The sequence below is a fragment of the Aquarana catesbeiana genome, linkage group LG10, assembly GCF_042186555.1.
Source record: "Aquarana catesbeiana isolate 2022-GZ linkage group LG10, ASM4218655v1, whole genome shotgun sequence".
NCBI classification, from domain to species: Eukaryota; Metazoa; Chordata; class Amphibia; order Anura; family Ranidae; genus Aquarana; species Aquarana catesbeiana.
In genome coordinates this window covers 244,560,289-244,579,950 of record NC_133333.1, presented here as the reverse complement: position 1 = coordinate 244,579,950, position 19,662 = coordinate 244,560,289, and the positions used below count along the sequence as shown (strand labels likewise).

The 19,662-nt window shown below is 40.8% G+C and overlaps 1 protein-coding gene across 4 annotated transcripts in view; it reads left to right on the top strand.

Moving 5' to 3' along the window:
• The window catches only part of PKNOX2 (PBX/knotted 1 homeobox 2), a 763,496-nt gene that overhangs the window by 227,074 nt on the left and 516,760 nt on the right, over positions 1-19,662 (top strand). For all 4 annotated transcript variants that reach the window (XM_073603571.1, XM_073603573.1, XM_073603570.1 and 1 more), the window contains exon 2: positions 6,089-6,140. The gene's annotated coding sequence lies outside the window, so the exon portion shown is untranslated. The remainder of the gene's footprint in view (positions 1-6,088; positions 6,141-19,662) is intronic.

Here is a 19,662-nt window from a genome sequence, read left to right as displayed (position 1 = left end):
AGGCAAGCTTGAGCCAACATCCGTCGGAAAAAATCTGATGGATTTTGTTGTCAGAATGTCCGATCAATGCCCGATCGTGTGTGCGGGGAATTACAATCACTTTTTGTTGAGAAAAAAATCTATTTAAATTGCAGGGATTTTAACACACTTTTTTTTGCAGATTCCTACCTTTTGTTATTCTAAAGAAATAGCTGTTTGTTTGTCTGTGTCCATGTGTATGGGAATGATTTGATAATTATCAATCAGCTGCTGCACCTGCAGGGATTCGAATGTGGAAAGTGGCAGGGTCTGCACCCCTTTAGTTATAATTTCCCCATTGGGAGTATCTCACCAAAAAATGACATTTTTGTTGCAGGGGATGCCACAAATCTGATTTGTATCTCAGTGCAGACTTCTGGGAAAATCAGTGAGCCAATCACACAAGCAAGGAAATGGCATTTCTGGGGGGGGGGGCTCTATACACCATCTGTGTGCAGAACACCTCCAGGTTGCCATATTGCATTTTACAGAATATTACAGTGGCTGCAGATTGAAAAATTAAGGTCATTTTTAATAACATTCAATTTTTCATTTACTCATTTTTTTTCTCACGAAAGTGGATTTACCCTTTAAGCTCTGGAAAAAAAACTGGTGAAAAACTATACATCAGTCTGAGACAAAAACATCCCAGCTAAAAACTACATTGACATAGTAGCCCCTGCTTAGGACAAGGGGGGGGCTACACACAATTTATAAGTGTTTGCTGCTGATCTAAATGCATGGATAGGTAAATCCTCGAAAGAAAATACTCCAAATGCCTAAAAAGTTCCAGGTTATATCCAACTTCTCTGAGATTCTGCTGTATTTGTATGTCCACCTGGCTCCCGAGAATTGTCTGATGACAATGCCTATGTTCTCCATTGATTTTCCTGCTCCTAGAGAGGTGAATTGGTATTTTAGAACTAGAACTAGCTATTCACCAGCCAAAATATACATCTTGTGGGGAATTAAAACTTACTTAACCACTTCAATACCGGGCACTTAGACACCTTCCTGCCCAGACCAATTTTCAGCTTTCAGTGCTGTCGCAGTTTGAATGACAATTGCGCCGTCATACAACACTGTACCCAAACTAAATTTTTATCGTTTTGTTCCCACAAATGGAGCTTTCTTTTGGTGGTATTTGATCACCTCTGCGGTTTTTATTTTTTGCGAAACAGATAAAAAAAAGACCGAAAATTCTGAAAAAAATAAAAGTTTTGCTTTTGTTTTTGTTTAAAAATTTTGTAAATAAGTACGTTTTCTCCTTCACTGATGGGCACTGATAAGGCGGCACTGACAGGCACTGATAAGGCGGCAGCGATGAGGTGGCACCAATGAGCGGGCACTGACGGGCACTGACGATGGGCACTGACGATGGGCACTGATATGCGGCATTGATGGGCACTGGTAGGCGGCACTGATGGGTGGCACTGATATGCAGCACTGATGGGCATTGATAGATGGCACTGGGTGGCACTGGTGGGCACTGATGGGCACTGTTAGGCAACACCTATGGGCACTGAAAGGCTGTACAGATGGGTTCTTATGGGTGGCACTGATGGGCACTGATAGGCGGCACTGCTGGGCACTGATAGGCGGCACTGATGGGCACTGATACGTGGCACTGATGGGCACTGATACGTGGTACTTATGGGCACTGATACGCGGCACTGATGGGCATCCCTGGTGGCACTGGCAGTGGTAGGCATGGGAGTGGGCACTGATTGGCAGCTGCCTGGGCATTGATTGGCAGCTGCCTTTGCACAGATCAGTATTTCCCTGGGGGTCTAGGGGGCATAGCTGGTGGTCCAGTGTGGCTGGTTTCCCTGGTGGTCCTGGGCAGCTTCCCTGGTGGTCCTGGGTAGGATCCGAGGGCGGGCTGCGCTGATAAACAATCAGCACAGACCCCCCCTGTCAGGATAGCAGCCCATCGGCTCTCCTCTACTCGCGTCTGTCAGACGCGAGTGAGGTAAAGCCGATCACCGGCTCTTCCTATTTACATCGTGATCAGCCGTGATTGGACACGGCTGATCACGTGGTAAAGAGTCTCCGTCAGAGACTCTTTACCTAGATCGGTGTTGCGGGGTGTCAGACTGACACCCCGCAACAACGATCGCCGCGATGCGCGCCCCCGGGGGCGCGCAGCGGCTCAATATCCTGAGGACGTCATATGACGTCCAGTCAGGGTATTGAAACCACTTTGCCGACGTCATTCTGCTATATGGTTGGCGGCAAGTGGTTAATGTGGTTGTAAACTCTCCCCCACAACTTTGTCCCATATAAATCTGCATAGAAAACCCCTAATGGACACCGCTTGTAGATATCTCCTTGCTTGCTTAGTATTGTTGTAATCCTTTTTGTTCTTTAGAATGACGTCACTGAGCATGCCCAGATCTCCCCTGATTTACAGCACACTCTGTGTGCTTGTCTGTCTATTATCAGGACTTCCTACAGCACAACACGGAAATCCCAGGAGACTTCATAATCACTCAGAGCTTCCTACTACACCCCATGTGACCATGGGACATCACATGGAGTGAAAAACCTGGGTATCAGACAGCATTACTGCAGTCTTATCAGCTGAAGCTGATAAGACTGACATAGGCAATCACTAGTTAATCGGCACAAGTAAATACTATGAAATAAAACAAGTCAGCTATGAGCAGGGAAGCAGGGTTTCCATAGAAACGTTGGATTGAGAAGGAGGCTTGGTTAACAGTACAGGAAGTGCTCAATGTAAGGGCGGAAATACACTCTACTGTGGACTCAGAAAGCAATACTTAAGATGGCGCTGCCTTACCCCTGGAAACAAGTTTTTTAAAGTTTCTTTAAACAGTAAGTAATATGTGATTTGGGCTGGATTACAGTGGCTATAGTTTGATAATTACTTATTATATTGGACTAAATGAAAAGAAGCATCATAGTGGGAAAGTTTACTTCCTCTTTAACCACTTCAATACTGGGCACTTAGACACCTTCCCGCCCAGGCCAATTTTCAGCTTTCAGCGCTGTCATAATTTGAATGACAATTGCGCGGTCATGCTACACTGTACTCAAACAATTTTTTTATAATTTTGTTCCCACAAATAGAGCTTTCTTTTGGTGGTATTTGATCACCTCTGCGGTTTTTATTTTTTGCGCAAAAAATAAAAAAAGACTGAAAATTTTGAAAAAAAAAAACAAGTTTGTCTTTGTTTCTGTTAACATTTTTTGTAAATAAGTACGTTTTCTTCTTCAATGACGGGCACTGATATGGCTGCACTGACGGGCACTGATAAGTTGGCACGATGGGCACCAATGAGGTGGCACCAATGAGGTGGCACTGATGAGTTGGCACTGACGGGCACTGATGATGGGCACTGATAGGCGGCACTGATGGGCACTGACAGGTGGCACTGATGGGCACTGATAGGTGGCATTGGTATGCGGCACCGATGGGCACTCATAGGTGGCACCGATGGGCACTCATAGGCGGCACTGATGGGCACTCTTAGGTGGCATTGATGGGTACTTATGGGTGGCACTGGTGGGTACTTATGGGTGGCACAGATGGGCACTGATGGGCACTGATAGGTGGGCACTGGTGGGCACTGACAGGTGGCACTGATGGACACTGGTAGGTGGCACTGATGACACTGATTGGCACTGATGCCCCTAAGGGTGGCATTGCTGGGCATCGCTGCAATATAATGGTGCCAATTAGTGCCCATTTGTGGGCACTGATTGGCACTGACTGGGCACATTGGGCACATGTGGATGGCCATGGGGTACATACCTGGCCATCCACATGTTGCCCCTTCCCTGGTGGTCCTAGTGGCTATCCCTGGTGGTCCAGTGTGGTCATCTGAGGGGGGAGGGGAGGTTTATCAATCAGCGCAGACCCCCCCGTCAGGAGAGTCGCCGATTGGCTCTCCTCTACTCGCGTCTGTCAGACGCGAGTGAGGAAAAGCCAATCAACGGCTCTTCCTATTGACATCATGATCATCCGTGATTGGACACACATCCTACTCACCAGAATCCGATGACACCCAATAACAGGTAGTCATAAGCGCTTTCGGAAGATGCCAATGAAGAATCTCACGACCACGGCTTCAATCAGAACGGTTATGTAGTCAGAATTTCAGTGAACCTATTCAGGTACTTGTGGATGTTTGTGGAAAATCTCGATGTGGAAATAATCATATCATAGCATTGATCCAAATCGGTGCCAAGGATTAAAAGAAGAAGAAAAGGCCTCCCATGGTGAAGTATGTCAAAAATGTAGAGTTTCAAACACAGTTGGAGGGCCAAGGGCATCTCCAACACATGGTTATGTTAAACTGTTTTTCTGCTATGAAGATTTTACTTGTTTTTACTTACATTTTTGATTACATTTATGACATACTTCACCATGGGAGGAGGCCTTTTCTTCTTCTTTTAATCCTTGGCACAGATTTGGATCAATGCTATGATATGATTATTTCCACATCGAGATTTTCCACAAACATCCACAAGTACCTGAATAGGTTCACTGAAATCCTGACTACATAACCGTTCGGATTGAAGCCGTGATCGTGAGATTCTTCATAGGCATCTTCCGAAAGCATTTATGACTACCTGTTATTGGGTGTCATCGGATTGTGGTGAGTAGGATGTGTGGCTGGTGATGGTGGTGGAAGATCTACTGCTTTGCTGTTCGCCGAGTATTGGAAGTTTGACGTGCACAAAATTGTGTGTTTTTTTGATTTTTGGATATTTCATTTGGACACTTTATATGCACAATATTGTGTTTTCTTGATTTTTTTTAACATTTGATACAGTATTTTGAACACTTCAATTAGATATATTCATGGATGATACACAGATATATATACATTTTTCCATTCATCCTTCCTTCAATGACATTAGGTTTTCCAGTACCGTATGCAGAAAAACAGCCGCACACCATGATGTCCCCACCTCCAAACCTCACTGTTGGTATGGGGGGTGTTTTTGGGGTGATGTGCCATTTGACCTCCAAATATGGTGTGTATTATGGCATCCAAAGAGTTCCATTTTGGTCTCATCTGACCAGACTATATTCTCCCGGTATTTCACAGGCTTGTCTAAATGTTGTGCAGCAAACTTAAACGAGCTTCAGCATGCTTTTTCTTCAGCAATGGAGTCTTCCATGGTGAGCGTGCATACAGGCCATGGCGGTTGGGTGCATTACTTATTGTTTTCTTTGAAACAATTGTACCTGCTAATTTCAGGTCTTTTTGATGATCTCCACAAGTGGTCCTTGGCTCTTGGACAACTCTTAAATACTCTGTCAGAAATTCTTGTGAGGAGCACCTGTTCGTGGCCAGATTATGGTGAAATTATGTTCTTTCCACTTCCGGATTATGGCCCCAACAGTGCTCACTGGAACATTCAGAAGTTTAGAAATCCTTCTGTAACCAATGCCATCAGTATGTTTTGCAACAATAAGGTTTTGAGAGAGCTCTTTGCATTTACCCATCATGAGATTTTTCTTGTGTGACACCTTGGTAATGAGACACCTTTTTATAGGCCATCAGTTGAGACTGAACCAGCTGATATTAATTTGCACTGACAAGGGGTAGGGTTGCTTTCTAATTATTGATAGATTTCAGCTGGTGTCTTGGCTTTCCATGCCTTTTTGCACCTCCCTTTCTTCATGTGTTCAAGACTTTTTCCATGTGTCCTTCCATTTTATTACACAGAACTTAATTTATGAACTCATTTGTTTTGGTGTCTTTGTATGTATGGATTACATGGGTTGTAACTGACATGTGGGGAAAATTTCATGTGAATAGCACCTTTAGAAATATATTTACCTAGAAAAATGGTAACGTGTTCAATACTTATTTTACCTGCTGTATATATACTGTATATATAATCTCCACTAAACCAATAAGTTACCTACATATGCTGCCAGGAATTTTGTATATCACACTGACCACATTTGGGGTCATTCTGAGTTTTACATACACCCATACAAGTGATTCACACATTCGTAATATCCTTATAATGCTGAATTAGCAACTAACATGGAAATTCTTTAGTAATCCATTCTCATTTCTTATAGGTGTCCTGCAAGTACAGAAACCGGAGTCTTTGCAATGTGATCCCGCGAACAAGTAAGTCGTTGACTGTACTGTTGTTTTACTAAAGGTGAACGTTTTTTTAAGAGTGTTGTAAAAAGTTGGATTTGTTACTATTATTACAGATAATTTAGTGGCCTACTTAAAGCCCAACTCCAGGCTCCTTTAATTTCCATAGATTTATAGTGCTTAGTATGTGTTGACCTCTGTGGGCTTTCTTCAAAAGACTTCTTTTCGTTTTGTCAGATAGTACACCTCCTGCTGTACTCCTGGAGATATCAGAGCCATGATAGACCCCAGTGCTGGTGTTGTGTCTCTACCCACCCGTCTGTTCTCAAAATGCTTGGCTGCATTGTCCACACAGGGGGTGGTGACACAACGCACTGGTGTCTACCAGTCTTGGAGTAATGATGTTGTCAAGGGGCTAAGGGAGTACCAAAGTAGAACTTTACCCATAACAACTTGATCAAAAATAATGTTCTTTAGCAAGGAAAATACATTCCACCTTAATAATTATGCCACCAAAATTAGTGTGTGCTGTAAATTGCCTCCAGCATTGCTCCTGTTTCTTCTTGCCAGAGGCCGCCATTTTGCTTAAGCTCAGAGCCCCTGAACAGCAGCAAATCATAAAGCGGAACCAAACCCTTCGATTTAACGGTTTCAAAAAAGTTACTTTCCTGGAATGGCCGGGACTGCTAACTGTCACATTTGCTTGTATCCTCAACCAAACTGTCAAACCATCAAATGGTCGGTGTCATAACTGATCACATGTGCAGCACCATGGCAGTTGCAGATCAAACGGAAGCAGCTCCCTTTGCTATAAAAGATAGGAGGGTTTAATACCGCTTCAGGGATGTCAGCAGATAGGCCTCTACAAATTTGCCTAAAAATGGATAGCAACTGAACATGTCCTCAGAGATCCAGTGTAATACTGGATTTTAAACAGTGTAGCCACTTATTCTTATGCCGTGTACACATATTTTTTTTTATTATCACATGTAACCACGTACGATATGAAAGTTTCTCTATTTTAACATCTTTTTTATATATACACCCACTAGTTAATGTACACATAGCTCATTCCCCTTTTTTTATATAGCTTTTTACAATTTTATATCACTTTTTTGCAATCATTATTCATTTATTTATATACACACTGTTATCACCTTTGCTAAAGAACCCCTTTTTTATGACAAACAGGGTGACATATTTGTCCTCTTTATTTTTATTTTTATTTTTCACATAACACAAACCTGTACATCTATACACACACGTTTTTTAGCATTAATCACACTAAATATTGTTCACTTACATTCACTATTCTTTACATACTTATTTAATTATTCACATATTTCGTTTTTAATTTTCAAATTCTAAATTTTAATTTTTCATTATTTAATCTTAACGTTTTCCACATGCAAAATCCTCACCAGGTTCCTAAAAAACTACTATTTTTTTTCTTCCCTAATTCTTTTTTTCTTTTTCCCAAATTTTTTTTCCACTTTTACACACATTTAAACATTCACAGGAATCTTCTACCTATAGCATTGGCTATCCACAAACAGGTGCACATGTTTTTTACTGCTTTATTGCACCTGATGCAGATCTCGGCATTATCAAACGGTCACATGATTCCCAGTAGATAATATAAATGTGGTTTTATTTCTTCTATTGTTAGCTATGAGTAAGCGCTTGGGATAAGCGCGAAACGCGTTAGCTGATTGCCTGTACTTTCTGCCACAGTGCTTTGTATGCTGTATGCTCAAGAATTTATTACAATAAACAACTTTTGAAATACATCTTCCTGGAGTGCGGCTGTCCGGATTTTCTCATTTTCTTCAGCCGTGTACACACGACCGGACTTTTCGACAGCAAAGGTCCGACGTAACGAATCCGCCGGAACAATTCGATCGTGTGTGTGCTTCATCGGACCTTTGCTGTCGAAAAATCAGACGGACTTTAGAAATAGAGCATGTTTCAAATCTTTCAGACGGACTCGAGTCCGGTCGAAAAATCCGGTCTTCTGTATGCTAGTCCGACGGATGAAAACCGACACTAGGGCAGCTATTGGCTACTGGCTATGAACTTCCCTATTTTAGTCGGGTCGTACGTCATCACGTTTGAATCAGTCGGACTTTGGTGTGATCGTGTGTAGGCAAGTTCGTTTCGGCGGAACTCCGTCGAAAGTCTGTCGATAAGTCCTTCGGAGTTCAGCCGTCGAAAAGTCCACTCGTGTGTACACGGCATAAATGTTTTACAAAACTTTACCTGCAAAAGGGGCCAGCCGGACGTGATCTAGCGGGACCTAATTTTCTGACTAAAGTTCCACTTTAAGCTTTTTGAAGAAGGCCCACCATAAATGACTACATAGGAAAGCTAAGCACTGTAAGTCTATGAAAATAATGGTGCCTGGAGTTGGGTTGCCAAAGGGGGCATTCTGTAGGTGGTTGCAAATCTGTGCCTAGAATGTGATTAAAGTAAAACTGAAGACAAAACTTATTTTTGGATTTTTTGAACCTTAAACATTGCATTTATTTCCCAAGGTTTCTGTATTAGTTACTCGATGTATGGAAGCAGCCACCATACCATTGGTGGCTCACCACCAGTACAGCTGTGACAAAATCAGATTCAAACATGTAAGGTTCCAGCACCTTTAACTACTCTGGAGATTTTATTGCTGTCTTTGTCCCCATTAGGGAGATTCACCCTAACTATTTGTCCTGGTGATTGTTATCACCAAGCGAAGGTAACAAAAAATTCCAAATTTTGAGTTGTCACCCCAGAACAAGACACTAGTTTTGGTGACAACCACTTTGAAGGGATTTTTTTCTCACTCCAGTTTTGTTTATGTAAGGAGAAATTGCCCCAATGGGACATAGATGGCCAAAAAAAAAAAAACCTGACAAGGGTTACAACAGGGGCGGAACTACCAGGGTCACAAAGGTTGCACTTCTGACTGGGCTCTGGCATTCCACCACTGTGGGGGGGCAAGACAGCTGCGGGACCATAAGACTCCCTTCACACTGCTGTGACCCGCAAAGTCGTGGGTCTTGCTTGTGACTTCCTTGCGACTTGCTTGTGACTTGCTTGCGACTTTTGTGATTTAACACTGCCGTCTATAGCACTCAAAAATCCAGACCAGAAGAAAGTGCCCAGGGACTAAAGGAAAGAGCACCAGGACCTATGGAAAGGGCCACAGCGGTCAGGTGGGCCCCTGGATTACAACCCTCCCTTACTCTATCCTAAATGCAAAAAATAAAATGTTGCCTTCGGTTTTACTTTAAGACCAAGCTAATCAAGGGGACACACAGATGTTGTGTACAAAGCATAAGGGTTAATTTGAGCCATCAACTTTTCTGTGGTTTTCAGGGTTTTGTAAAACATGGGTAAGAAAAAAATCTGTCATTTTATACAGGAATCATTTTTATTACTGCACTGCATTGCAGTAATCTGCGAAAAAAAAGTTCTACATGTTAAATTTTGATGCATTGCCCAGCATGGTCCCTTTTAAGTCTACAGAGTGGGACCCTCCTGCACCAATGCCTAGGAAACATCAGAATGCAAAGTATTGTACATTGTTGTAGAGCAGCCTTTTTCAACGAGGGTGCCCAGGGGTGCCTTGAGGTTTCTTCAGGGGTGCATTGGCAAAATGCCTAAAAATTGCCCCAAAATTGTATACAAGCTAGCAGGTGGATGAAGCCTGCCTCTTAGTTACACAAAGCCACAGGTTTTCCTTGTGCACCATGACTTTCTAGCCGCCGGCGTCCTAACAACCAATGATGTCATCAGTTGATAAGGTGGATGTTGTTCATCTGCACAGCATCCTTGTTTGACCCCCCTCACCTGCTCCGCTCTGTCAGCGCTGGGGTCACATTAGCAGAGTGATGAAGAAAAACTGAGGGAGAAAAGAAACATTGGAATACTAGTCAGTACCAGTGTGCAAAAGTGTATTGGATTTAGAAGAATAAATTACTGCTACTGTTGGGTTTCCTTTGTGTGTGGATATTGATGTATTATGTAAAACTATTAGAATAGTTTTTTTTTATATTTTAGAATGGGGCGCCTCGAGACTGTCCTTAATTTTAGAGGGTGCCTTGCCTCAAAAAAGGTTGAGAAACACGGTTGTAGCGTGCATTGTTGCAATGTGTTTTGCCATGCTTGCTAGTGCTACCTTCTATTCATTCCCTTTTCAAAAATAACAAGATATATGGTGTAGGAGGTTAACTTTTTTTTTCCAATTCTAACTTAAAATTTGTCTGAAATCCTCACTGTCTGTTGGCAAGATGTGATCCTGTGAGTAATATTTACACCCACGCGAAATGTAATGATACTTATATCCAGATTTCTGTCACTCTGGTATCCTGACTGTGTGGGTGGCCGATACAGCTGGAACTTCGAGAACTTTTGTAGCTAACAGAAGGAGGTTTTCGTAATTATTTGTTTTCTTGAAGGCAACGTCACGAGAGTCATGAAGACCCATCAGTCGGGGTTACCTTGTCTCAAGACTCCCTGAACAAATCAGAATCATATTCTGTAAATAGTTCACGAAAATCATAGCCAATTCCATGTGAAACTGTACATACCCTTCTATTGTCAGGAAGGTTTGTCTTTCGTAGTAATAGTGTCGACACGAGGTACTCAGTTGAGTTTGAGCTCCAAATATCATTGCACCATTTTTGAAAACCTCCAGCTGTTGGGGAGATTTATTAGAACTGTAAACAGTGAACTAGTTGAAGAAATATTACTGTTGCCCAGTGGCGTCACTAAAACCTTCAGGGCCCCCAATGCAAGAAACCATGATGGGCCCCTCTGACCCCCGGCCGGAGCCCTTTTCTCTGAGCCTGGTGGTGGAATGCCAGGGCCCAGTCGCAAATGCAACCTTTGTGACCCTTAAAGTTCCGCCACAGACCTCTGATGTTTCACCTTTAAGACAGAGAATGAACAGGAAGCTCTGTACAGAGTTATTCCTGTCCATTCATTCAGTGCAGCCGAGGCTGCAGAGCAGGAGATTGAGGGCTGTGAGTGGCTATGCAACTGCCCCGTCGCTGCTCCTATTCAGACGTACAGAGGGGCCACACGGGCCCCCGACATGCATGGGGGTGGATCACCATTGCGACCCCTGTAGGTACACCCACTGCTATTGCCCTTGGCAATCCTTAATTGTTTCCAAGCTGCTATGTTCAGCCTGGTTTCTGGAGATCGGGAGGTGGGGTTTGGGACGTACACTAATTCATTTCAATGATCATAATGAACAAAAAGAAAAAGAAAAGAGAGTCTACTACGATCAAATAATCTGGAGTCACTGGACAACAATTTTTTAATATAATGACTGCAGCATGGCCAGTCTAAAGCTAGCCATATACCAGTAGAAATTAGTAAATTTACCAATGGTTAACGACATTTGTTTTCGACCATAATCATGAGAACATTTGAAGGAACAGGATGGAAAATTTTTCTAGAACAAATGAACTTGTAACTGTGAATTTATTTTGCATTTGGGAAAATATTGAGACGTATTTCAATGAAACCTGTTTGAGACGTCTGAGATTCCATTCACATAGTGTAGCAGGTCTGGATGAAATTTTTTAGGCCTTTCGAATGAAGTCAGTTGACTCGATGATTGCAAGAAAAAATGTTCTGATGAACAATTTTTCAGAATTCCCCTACAAACGTTCAAACAAAAAATATACTGGTAAATGGCCAGCTTAAGAGGAGATTGAGAACAGAGGTCTCATGTTTTTATTTATTTTTTGCTAGAGAGACAGACAGTCTGCAGAATTTTGGTATAGTATTTATAGATATGTATGAGGGGGTCTTATATACAGCTGTATAATTTAAAGATGAGATGGGCCCTCTGATTCCTCCTGTATTGAATTGTATTATAACTGTCCTTTCTGCCTTCATGTCAGGGGCTGCCTGGCAACTTTTGGCCCAAGCAGCAAGTACAACCCAGAGGCCTATGAGGCAGCCACTCAGCCCCCCTCTTCCTCTCCCTCTTCCCGACCCCCAGATGCAGCTCTGCTCCATCGGGGGGGGGGGTCTGCTGCACCAGCACAAGGTTCCCAAACAGGCCGTCAGGAGGTGGCCAAAGGGCTGCAATGGGGCAGCTCAGCCGGGGCTGGCCGAGGGAGAAGAGCCTCTGGAGGGGCATGGAGCAGACCTCTGCTTGGACACCGTCCATGCCAGGGGGCAGCTTGTGCTCTGTCCTCGTCCTCATAACGCAGGCGGGGACTTTTTAATCCTTTTCACCAGGAAGCCTTTAGGCATATGAAAGGAACAAGAACATGGGAGGAGGGACCACTAAGGATAACCTTCTGATGGATGGACAGCAATTGCCCGGTACCTCATCCTAAACCATATCATACACAAAAAACCCTAACAACTAACTTAAGGACTTTACTGGTACCATTGGGATAAAATGTCAAAGAATGTTATTGTTACAAAAACTAAAAACATGTATATGACATAAAGTGCAGAAAGTTGTTACAACAACATATATGTACAAAAGGGAAGGGAGAAAATACAAGTTGTAATGCTTTAAACTATTCGTCTGAAGCCAGGTGATGAGTAGGCTTGCTGCGACTTCTTGACACAAGTGCGTTTTATGGATCAGAGCCTGCTTCTTTAGGAGTAAAACGACAGCAAAGCTCTAAATAGACATAAACAGAAAAATGGTCATCCTACAACCAACTCTTGCCATAATCCCTCAATGCATGGATTAATCCATTAGGGTTTTGTCATAGATCACCATAGACCCTGGTACAATAAAAGTGCTTGGGCTAGCATTCCTTGTATCCCACATTGCCTTTACATTTTATCATCCCCTTTTTTGTGATCACTTTTATTGTACCAGTATCTGATAATTGACCTTTTATCAATAAAACCATCTGGTTTGACCTGCACCATTGGAGTCCTCCTTCCCCCACTTTTTACATGTCCTTTGGAGCCTACGCGGGAGTATTTTGTGAGACAATCGCTTGGTCGCAGAGTACCTGTTGAATCCACGGACCGAGAGCTGGGGGTACCGTATCGGACCTGCCCCATCCTCCTACGTCCAGTACCCGAGCAGCATCTGATCCATACTCCATAGGATCTCAAGCCTGTATGACCCCTTTGTCGTATGACATATAGGGTCCACCATAGCTGGTAAGAGTATTTATTTACCTCTGAAGTGTCACTGAAAATGACTACAGACAAGCATTTCTATACTCCCATGTAACTGAAGACACCCCTACGGGAAGAACGCATTACTTCACATCTCTGTGGACTTTACGTTACACACACTTATCGTGTTGCACACAGTTTTGTTGACCTTTGTTTGGTTTTAGCACTTTGTCATATTATATTTGTTTCTAGTTTACCACATTTAGGATACACTTCATATTTAGCAGCGCCACACTGTCACTTTATCATTCATTTGGAACCTTGTACGTTTGAGTGTTGGCAGCTTTTGTGTTATTTGTTTCACTATTGAAGTTACAGCGCACCCACCACAGTGCCCCAATGGCCGGTTAAAAGCAAGCAAAGGGCCGCATCCCTCACCCTTCAGTTGTCATTCTACACGCTCCAATGAAATGAATGTGTTGGGCCCCTGAAACGCATTTGATTTTGTTGCAGAATAACATTCTTTATGGATTGTAAAAGCCAGTTTAGCGCTCCCATCTTTTTAATACTTTAGCGAACTCTCCCTGGGGGGGGTCCAGCAGGCCACCAGGCTTGTTGGTGAGCAGCCTCCAAGATCGCATGCCACATAATACATTACAACAAATCACCATGAGGTTCAGCGCCCCTATACCACAAAAAGAATACTATTCAGAGAAGGGGAAAATATGATTAAACTGTATTGTACGTTGTGTCCTTGTAGAGTTGTCTGAGATAATCAATTAGTACCTGTAGCAGACTTGCAAGGAACGGATGGCTATAATTAAAAACGTAAATCTAGATAAGTAACAATAGTAAAGTGTTAACCAAATGTCTGTAGATTAAATTGTTTAATATTCACTTTGGATATAATCAGTCGGAGTTTTCACAAAGATTTATGGAGCTTTTCAATCTAAAATCACTTCCTCCAACTTGAAGCATAGCCATTCCATACCATGTTCAACCACGATGCTGTTGTTGTCACCAAGCCTCTGAATTCTCTTTATATTCCCATGTGGAATCACTAGGAAGGTGTAGGACACAGAGATACTTGTACGATTAGCCTTTATGTGGGTTCTTTAAAGGAATGTATGGAGCTGCAAAAGGCCAGTGACTTTAGCAGCTTGGCTCAAAGGACCAGTTAGTACCTAATAGAGACAAATCTGTTCTGAGTGGCTCTTGTCAATAGCCAACATTTTAAATTGACTATTAAAGTATAAGTGAACCCTCACCTTCAGTGGGGTTGTTTTGCAGGGGCTGGGCTTGGCCTCTTTGCATCAACTCTTCTGAGAAGGCTGTCCACAAGGTTTAGGAGTGTGTCTATGGGATTGGTTGACCATTCTTCCAGAAGAGCATTTGTGAGGTCAGGCACTGATGTTGGACAGGAAGGTCTGGCTCACAGTCTCTGCTCTAATTGATCCCAAAGGTGATCTATCGGGTTGAGGCCAGTCAAGTTCCTCCACCCCGAACTCGCTCATCCATGTCTTTATGGACCTTGCTTTGTGGACTGGTCCAAACCATTTGGTGGAGGGGGGATTATGATGTAGGGTTTTTTTTTTTTTTTTTTAGCATATGTTTAACCTATCTGGAGGCCAGCGCCAGCAATGAAAGTTTTATCAATTTGGGTGGAATTACCTATATATTTCAGTTTTATTCTCAATAAATAGCAACTTTTTAAAAAAAATCTTTCCTCTCTTATTAAAATAAAGTTTTAAAATCTGGTAAACCTGCTATCACAACTTGTGACCTGTTCAAGCCTTGCTATTTTTTTTTTTTTTTTACTCGGTCCTTTCGTTGTCCCACAGATGTTGCGGGCTGCATGTTGGATTTGACTGGTGTGAAATGTATGTTTACTTTAATGGATTTATTATTAAGGAATTTTATCAGCGGTGAGTAGTCTTAGTGTTCTAGTTTATTAATGGTGCTGAGAGTTTCAGATTTCCTTGGAAAAGCACATTTTAATTTCTCAAGAGACAGAGATTTAATATCAAACAGCAGACGGCCAGTGTGGTGTTTTATGACGCCGTAGATGGTGGGGTGCAGAATGTGGCTAGGTACCGTACCGCAGCGGAATAATGATCTGTTGAAGAATCCAATCTTGCCTCCGCAATTTAAAAAAAAGAAGGCAGTGTATATTACCAGTGTGAGTTATTATTGTACTGTATACCTTAAAGTCATGTCTGCTGCGACTTTCACGGCTTTAAATGTTTGATTTTTCCATATTTCCGGTATTGTATTAATAATGCTTGATGGGGAGATGATCCACTGGAGGGAGATCTATATTTCACTGCAGTCACACAAAGTCCTATCTAGAAACTGCTGAGATAAAAATAGTAATCTTTTGCTTTAAGTCAAAAAGTCCTAGAAACATAGAAGAGAGATGGCAGAAATTAGACCAAAGGGTCTATTAAATCTGCTATTTAATATAATTTAAAAAATAAATAATAAAAATAAAATTTTAATTTTAAAATTGAAATTGAATAATATGTAAAAAAAAATGAAAGATAATTCTAGAAACTGCAGAGATAAAATAGTAATCTTTTGCTTTAAGTCAGACAAACAGTCCTAGAAACATAGAAGAGTAATGGCAGAAAATAGACCAAAGGGTCTATTAAATCTGCCCCATTTTTTTAAAATTTAATTTAAAAAATAAAAATTTAAAATAAAATTTAAATTTTAAACCTAAATTAAAAAAATGTAAAAAAAATGAAAGATAATTCTAGAAACTGTGGAGATAAAATAGTAATCTTTTGCTTTAAGTCAGACAAACAGTCCTAGAAACATAGAAGAGTAATGGCAGAAAATAGACCAAAGGGTCTATTAAATCTGCCCCATTTTTTATTATTATTTAATATAATTTAAAAAATAAATAATAAAAATAAAATTTAAATTTTAAAATTTAAATTAAAAAAAATGTAAAAAAAATGAAAGATAATTCTAGAAACTGCGGAGATAAAATAGTAATCTTTTGCTTTAAGTCAGACAAACAGTCCTAGAAACATAGAAGAGTAATGGCAGAAAATAGACCAAAGGGTCTATTAAATCTGCCCCATTTTTTTAAAATTTAATTAAAAAAATTAAAATTAAAAATAAAATTTAAATTTTAAACCTAAATTAAAAAAATTTAAAAAAAATGAAAAATAATTCTAGAAACTGTGGAGATAAAATAGTAATCTTTTGCTTTAAGTCAAAAAGTCCTAGAAACATAGAAGAGTGATGGCAGAAAATAGACCGAAGGGTCTATTAAATCTGCCCCATTTTTTATTATTATTTAATTTAATTTAAAAATAAATAATAAAAATAAAATTGTAAAAAAATGAAAGATAATTCTAGAAACTGCGGAGATAAAATAGTAATCTTTTGCTTTAAGTCAAAAAGTCCTAGAAACATAGAAGAGTGATGGCAGAAAATAGACCAAATGGTCTATTAAATTTGCCCCATTTTTTTAATTTAATTAAAAAAATTAAAATTAAAAATAAAATAAAAATTTTAAAATTAAAATTTTAAAATGTAAAAAAAAAATGAAAGATTTTTTTTTAAACTTTTATTCTTGGGCATTCCAAGGAACATCCACGCACATTCAACTATACAGTGGAACCTCGGATTGCGAGTAACGTAGTTTATGAGCGTTTCGCAATATGAGCTGTTTTATTTCTTTCTTAAATACTGACTCTCTTTGTGAGTGTTGTCTCGCAAGATGAACAGGATTCAAGCCGCCACGGTGTGCAGTACCGCATTTGGCCAGAGGTGCAGGGGGGCGCTGGTGACGCTTGGGAACACTTGGAGACGCTCATTTCCCAAGTGGGCATTTTGTAGAAAAATTAGATAAAGAAACACAAAAGAAAAAAAATGAAAAAATATATTAGAGATACTAATGACTACAAATCCAATAAAGTATACAGGTGACAAGAAACCAATGAAGAACAGATCACCATATCTAGAGACTCCACGGAGGAAAAGGGAGATTGGTCCAGTCTATCCTAAAACCCCCACAAACAGAAATGAGGGTCATCAAAGAGATTCCGAGAGGGGTGATTATTATGGTAGGGGGAGAGATACACCTCGTCCCATGGGGACTCCATATTGTGGAGTTGCGGGACGAGGTGTATCTCTCCCCCCACCATAATAGTCACCCCTCTCGGAATCTCTTTGATGACCCTCATTTCTGTTTTCGTTTTAGGATAGACTGGACCAATCTCCCTTTCCTCCGTGGAGTCTCTAGATATGGTGACCTGTTCTTCGTTGGTTTCTTGCCACCTGTATACTTTATTGGATTTGTAGTCAGTTATGAACAACTTATTTATGATCGTCCACATCAACCCACCAGAGGTTCTCATAACCCGAGAGGTTATTATCATAGGGGTGGATATGGCGGTCCATCTTGGACCCCCTATCAATATAACCACTATCCCCCCTGGGGTAGAGGGGGGTATCCAGGCCAAAACAATTACAAAGGGGATTTTCAGAAGAGGGGATATGGTGGCCCCCCATGGAGAGCGAGAGGTGGACCATATCCCAGGACCTCCTGCTCTCTAGCTCCCTTGTTACCTCCTCCCATGCTCGCCTTCAGGACTTCTCCAGAGCCTCTCCCATCCTCTGGAATTCCCTAGCCCAGTATATCCGATCAGCCCCTACCCTGTCCACCTTTAGGAGATCCCTGAAAACTCATTTATTCAGGGAAGCCTATCCCACACCCACATAACTGTCCCTGAGCCACCCCCATCAAATCATTCTTTGCAGCTATTACCTTTTGTACCACCACCCCCTCCCTTTCGAATGTAAGCTCTACAAGCAGGGCCCTCCTGTACCTTTTTGTATTGAACTGTACTGTAATTGTGTTGTCCCCCTTATACATTGTAAAGCGCTGCGTAAACTGTTGGCGCTATATAAATCTCGTATAATAATAATAATAATAATAATAATCCCAGGGGTCGTGGGAGAGACCAATATCCTACGGATGGGAGGGAGGAGGAATGGAGACCATGGTATCCCATGGCACCTCCTCCACCCCATCAGGAGGGAGTAAGAAGAGAAGGACCAGAGGATGTAGAGGAGGGAAAAAGGAACATAGGAAACTAACTGAAGGAATTTTCAATTTAAGTAATGCCATTTTTTCAGTAGAGGAACTCAAGGTTTTAGAACTGGGTCTTAAATTTGCCTTGGACAGAAATTTAAATAAGTTTGATGTTTTTATTGATTTTCAGAAGTTTATTAGGAAAATTAATATTAAAAAGTTTTATGTTGGGAACAATGCAGTAGTGAGACAGGCAACAGAGGAATTTTCATCTTTGAAAAATAATTCAGTTTTTCAATCCAAAATTGACCAACAATCATTTTGTTGAAGTATTCAAATCGATGGTAGAACATGAATTTTTAAATTTACGAATTTTTTAATTTATGAATTTTTGAATTTATGGTTTTAAGAATTTACGATTTACAGATTGTCTTTCTTATTTTCTTATTTTTGGATTTTTGAATTTTAGAATTTTAGAATTTACGAATTTTTGAATTTACGAATTTTTGAATTTACGAATTTTTGAATTTACGATTTTCGAATTTGCGAATTTTTGAATTTAGGAATTTAGGCATTTCCTAATTTTTGAATTTTTGAATTTATGAATTTTTGAATTTACGATTTTTGAATTTGCGATTTTTCAAACTTACCAATTTAGGTATTTACAAATTTTTTAATTTTTTAATTTACGAATTTTCGAATTTACGAATTGCAATCATAACAAATGACCCGAAAAACTAAAAGAAAAAATGCTTGATGCTGCTAAACACATGTGCTAATATATTTAATGCCCCCCCAGACTGCCAATGCTGCTGTGTGCTGTGTCCCCTGTGCTCATTCCTCCAGAGTTGTGTCTCACTAATACAAGAGGAGTGTTACTGACCGGATCACCAGGTGAAAATATTGGGGAAAAGCCAATGAAAAGAAAACAAATGCAGCTGCCACATCTAACGATGTTAAGCTGCAATAGATTACATTTTTGGTTTTGGTTTTGGTTTTAATACCACTTTAATGTGGATGCATTTTTAAAATTTTTGCGAAAGAGATTAGACTTTTTTTTAGCATACTTTCACATTTTCTTGACCAGTGTAGTATTGTTTTCCCTTGAAAAAAGAACTTTACATTGTGCATTTATCAAAAAAAGGTCTGAATCTATTCAAAACAAAATGAAACTGGTTTGTGATCTGAGTGGCCATTGCGAGGGGAAGATCCACCTGTTTTGTCTCGTGGTTGTAAACCCTTACATATACTCAGTGAAGGGATCCTCAAGTGATACACAGAGGAAAAACATATCCTTCTACATGAGTTGCACCTGTTTATCTGCAGTCTTCTCTCCTCTACAGTGCAGAATGTATAAAGCTTGTCTTTAGGGGGGCGGGGAGCTGATATCACACACTGCAGAGC